This window comes from Kryptolebias marmoratus, linkage group LG6, assembly GCF_001649575.2.
Source record: "Kryptolebias marmoratus isolate JLee-2015 linkage group LG6, ASM164957v2, whole genome shotgun sequence".
Taxonomy (NCBI): Eukaryota; Metazoa; Chordata; class Actinopteri; order Cyprinodontiformes; family Rivulidae; genus Kryptolebias; species Kryptolebias marmoratus.
In genome coordinates, this window is record NC_051435.1 from 2,820,286 (window position 1) to 2,825,256 (window position 4,971).

Below are 4,971 nucleotides of genomic sequence, written 5' to 3' on the forward strand. Positions count from 1 at the left end.
GTGAGCAGGAGCAGAGGACCTGATCTGAACTGCAGGAGCAGGGAGGCCTGATTACAGAAGGAGCAACAGCTGTGCTAACGAGCAGACAAGGAGCAGGTGACCAAAAAACCTAAAATCTGCTAACAGGAAAACACAAAGGGCTACACACTTTTTACAATACGCAAACATAACACAGGAAAATGTGACTATTGTGGACAGAATGAAACACATTATAATGGAAAGTCAGAAATATGAACAAGAAAGAAGAGTTATGATAAGGAAAAACTGAATATAACAGACACACTGCAAAGGAACTTGGGGAGCAAACATATACAAATTATAATACGATTTTTGAAAAAAACAAACAAACTGTTTAATAGAATTTGAGTTTCCTGTATTCCTGTTCCTGAATTAAATCATCTCGAACCACACTCCATGCCAGTAGGTGGCAGTAATGCACACCTCAAGTTGTTTGCCAACAGCCATTAAACTCCATAAGAAGAAGAAGAAGAAGGAGAAGAACTCAGAGGGCTGTAAAACTGAAATCAACCTAATAGAAACAAGATAACCTTCCCCATCTGATGCCAGGAACTGAAAACAGACTCAAAAATTAAAAACTAATGGAATTACAGGAGCAAAACACCAAAGAAACCCCCCCCAAACCATGATTCAAACTGCTTTCAATGTTATACATTTTAATGTTTTTGTGACTTAAGCCAAGATTTAAACAGAATCATAATTCTCAAATTGTGGCACAAATACCACTGTTGGTACCCAAGATGCTTTTCAGAAGAAGTGTGGCTTTATTGCTCCTTATTTACAAGAAAAGGTTAAAAAACAAAAACAGCTGGACTTCTATTATGTAGCTTAAGATGTTTCGCTTTTCAATGACAAACGAAACATCTTCAGCTACAGATCAGAAGTTCAGTTTTTTTGTTTTTAAACCTTGTTTGGATGTACGATGTCCTGGATCTATTGCTCCTTATTGTTCCTGTCTTTTTATTCTTAGTTGTGTTTTTATTATTGTTATGGTTAAAATGACACAAGAACTGAAAGGACACAAGACAAGAGACAAGATAAACCAAGCATGTCCACAAAGTCAATTAAAATTTGCCAGATAGGATCGAGCTGGTTAAGTGATTATACCGCTGACTGCATGTCAAAAATATCAATTTGACCAAACGTGTGTCCAGATTAAAAGTGGATAACAGTTTGTTTACTAAAATGTAGGGATGGATCCTGCTAAAAGCCGAGGAGAACTCTTCAAATAAAAGCCGTGCATGACTTTTTGTGCCCTGAAGATGCTGGTAGAAATAATTAAAAAGTGGGGACAGCAGCATCGTCCACTCCTCTGAGCACGTCCTGAACTTTGGTGCTCAAGACGCCAAGTGAAGTCAAAGGGACAAATTAAAGAGGTGTGTAAAATATTGCACAATCAGTCTGCACAGGCTTGAAGAAGTCTGTTCTGGGATGTGAAAAGATGTTGAACTGGCTTGATAAGTGCATTTGTGTGCATGTTTAATGAAATGTTTCATCTCTTAGGCTGACGGCCTCGCCACGTCAGAGCTGTGTCCATGTGTCGGGTCAGGATCCATCCAGCTGACAGCTTGACTTCTCTGTGCCCGAGAGTTCACTTTTAATTATCTGAGAAAGTCCAGGAACAGAAAACCTCTGGAGGTTTTCTTCCTTTTACCCTCCTTTGTCCTCCAGAAGGAGCTGCGCGAAGCCGCGACATCTCGCCCCGCATAACGTAACTCGATCTGGAAGCGTTTATTCCAACAGCTGTTTCTTTGGTGAAGTTCCCATCTACGAGTCAAGAAAGTCCCAGCTGTCTCTGGTGGCTGCACGGACAATATGTGACTCCTAAAGAAGAATGTTGGCCTGGAACCCGGGCTGATTTACGATGTGAGATGTAACTCGACGTTTTCGAAGTGCTACTGTCAGGGCGCCATCATTATTAGGCAACGAGTCCCATTGGGTCACGGCGCTCCTCCATATCTGTCTGATATCAAACGGACAAATCCATCTGTTGTGTTTTATTTACCCCTGAAAGATCCAAGTTTGGAGAAGCTGTTAGTGATTAAAGACACCCTGCATGAAAGCAAACAAGTCGGGCTTTTTGGCAGGATTGAGCAGATGTTTATGATTTCAAATTAAATTCTTAGAAAAGTTTTCTTTAGGAAATATGCTTGGAGTGATTAAAACGAGCAGCTGCTGGCGTCTTTCCTGAAAAATGGCCTTAAATTCTTCTGCTGCCTTTTTTCAGGGGGATCATTAATACTCAACCTGCCGTGCCGTTAGTAAATATTTCTGTTCGCTCCCTCGAAGACGCGAACACATCGCATTTCTTACATGACAAAATTAAAAAACGAGTCTAAGCGTGCAAAAAAATATTTAAAAATACATAACAGGAGATAAAAAAGGCAAAACATTACCAAGCTGCGGGGCAGAAACTTCTTTATTGTTACTTTTTGCTTCCAAATGAGAGAAAGAAACCACATTGTTAATAACTTCCCGTATTGTTTCGTTGACAGCGCAGAGCCCCGAGAAATGAACACTATTTTAAGTGATTCGGCATGTAGGAAGGAGGCCAGCTGGACCGTGCGCTGAAATCAAGCAGCTGCCAAATTACAGTAGCGTGTCCTCACCGCAACCAACTGGAGCTGTGCAATTAATCAGAGGTTAACCCCAAAACCCTGTGCACGATCTGTCATTAACCCACCTTCTTTTTGTCCGTGCATGCTCAGAAAGCAGACTGAGACGCTGAACTCCTGACAGGAATGTGCAGAAACACATCAGACGTGCTATAAACAGACACCGGTGCACCATGGAAGCTGCGAAACAAGAATTACCGTTGTCAGAACTCACATTTACTCCAAATTATCAGATGAAAAGCAAAATTGTCGTTGTTTTGTTTCATTTTGTAGTTTATTTGTGTTCAGTGTTAATGCTGCACACTGTTTACAGCCTGAGCTGAGACGGTGCAGAATAAACACACAAACCACAGTAATATCATATAAGGCACACGTGTCAAACTGAAGGCCCGCGGGCCAGATCCGGCCCTCTGTAACATTTCATCCGGTCCTCTAGTCTGGGACAGATCGAATCTCTGATTCTTATTTTGCTTAAACAAACTGAGCCTAATAAGTGAAGTTTTCTCTTGACAGTGACTTAGAAGCCAACAATATATAGTTTTAATTTCTGTATGATCCGGTTTTTGTCTGTTTTAATGTTAAAAAATTCATTTAAAAGCTGAGTGAGGCGTAAGAAATGACTGCTAATGATGAGCTTTTTGAAGTTTGATCTATTTGTCTGTGTTCATTAAAGTCTGTTTGCTCTAAATTCTGTATAATCTGTAACTGGGAAAAGGTCATTGATATTTCTTTATGAATGATTTGACATAATACATCTAAAACCAAGGTTAATTTATGTCATTTTTAATAAATATTGATTGTGACTGGCCCTTGGCTAGGACCAAATTTTTAATTTTGGCCCCTTTGCATCACTGGGTTTGACACCCCTGATATAAGGAGAAAAAAATGGCCGTCATTCAAGGCAACAGAGATGTTTCCAGTTAAAGAGATAGTTCAGATCTTGTGAAGCGCTCCTGCAGCAGCGTGATATCATTCCTGTAATATATGCATGTAATTTATAAAATAACTGTGTGGCTGAAATCTGTGAGTCTCGTCTTGTCTGCATTTGCTGCTGCTGTCAGACGAGACTGAAATCCAGCTCTTTGGCCTCAACTCAACTTGGAGAAAGAAATGCTGAGTATGACGCGAAGAACACCAGTCAAACATGGAGGTGGAAGCGTTATGATAAGGACACGGGACAACTTCACCACAATGAGAGGCGAAAGGATGGATGTTTTACCATAAATTTCAATCAAAAAATTTACAAAATCAGCAAATAATTATTTTACTTGTATCATCTGAGTTCTTCAGTAAAGTCAGGGCTGAGCTGCTTCTTGCTTCACTGTGGGACTCATTTTGTTTGTCCAACAAGTTTTTCCTCCGTAACGATTTACAAAACACTTCTTAACAAAGTCAGACTCATCCGCTTGACTCAAGATTTATGAGAATAAAGGAGAAGTTTGACAGCGCTGAACCCGAGATGACCGACAATAAGTCCAAACTTGCAGAGATAATTAGAGTACGAAATGAAAACCTTTGTTTCATGTAAAACAGTTGGAGAGAAAGAACTCAGTGACTGATTTAATCCCACAGAAATCAGCTCCAGTCTGTCCGCTCCGCAGACGTATAATTTAACTAAAAACCCGACAGGATGTTCCGACTTCAGGTTTCCCACCTCAGCCAGTGTGAAGATTTCACCAGAGGAAGTGAAAAATCAGGCAATCTGCAATTTCAGGATTAGTTTTAATCCGTTTGTAAAATCCAGTTACGCAGAACTCTGAGTTACCCGCTGTTAGAAAACACTAATGAGAAAACGCTTCACGGTGGAACGTTTCAGCCTGCAGACTTTGGTTTTGACACACACACGCTGTGTTTGTTAGGAAATCATCTCCTGAACCACTGAAAGAGGAATCACCGGATGTCCGTGCTTCATTAACTCTTGGAGTCAAAGTAATTCAAGATGGCTGCCACAGCTAATCAACTTCAGCAAACACAAAAGCAGCTATGATTAGGTCAGAGATTGAGCTAACCTTTGCTGAAAACTTAACCATGGATGTAAACTCTCTGTCTGTTAGCCAAATATCTCAGTGCACTGACTTTAATGAAACATTTTAAATGAGGTATTAAAGGCAGCGGGTGATAATGTATTCATTTTTTAATTTACTCTGTTTTCTATAACATTCATGACCTGAAATAGATGGATGGATGAACGGATGGATGGATGAACGGATGGATGGATGAATGGATGGATGGATGGATGGTTGGATGGATGGACGGATGGATGGATGGATGGATGGATGGATGGATGAATGGATGGATGGATGGATGGATGGATGGATGGATGGATGGATGGATGGAT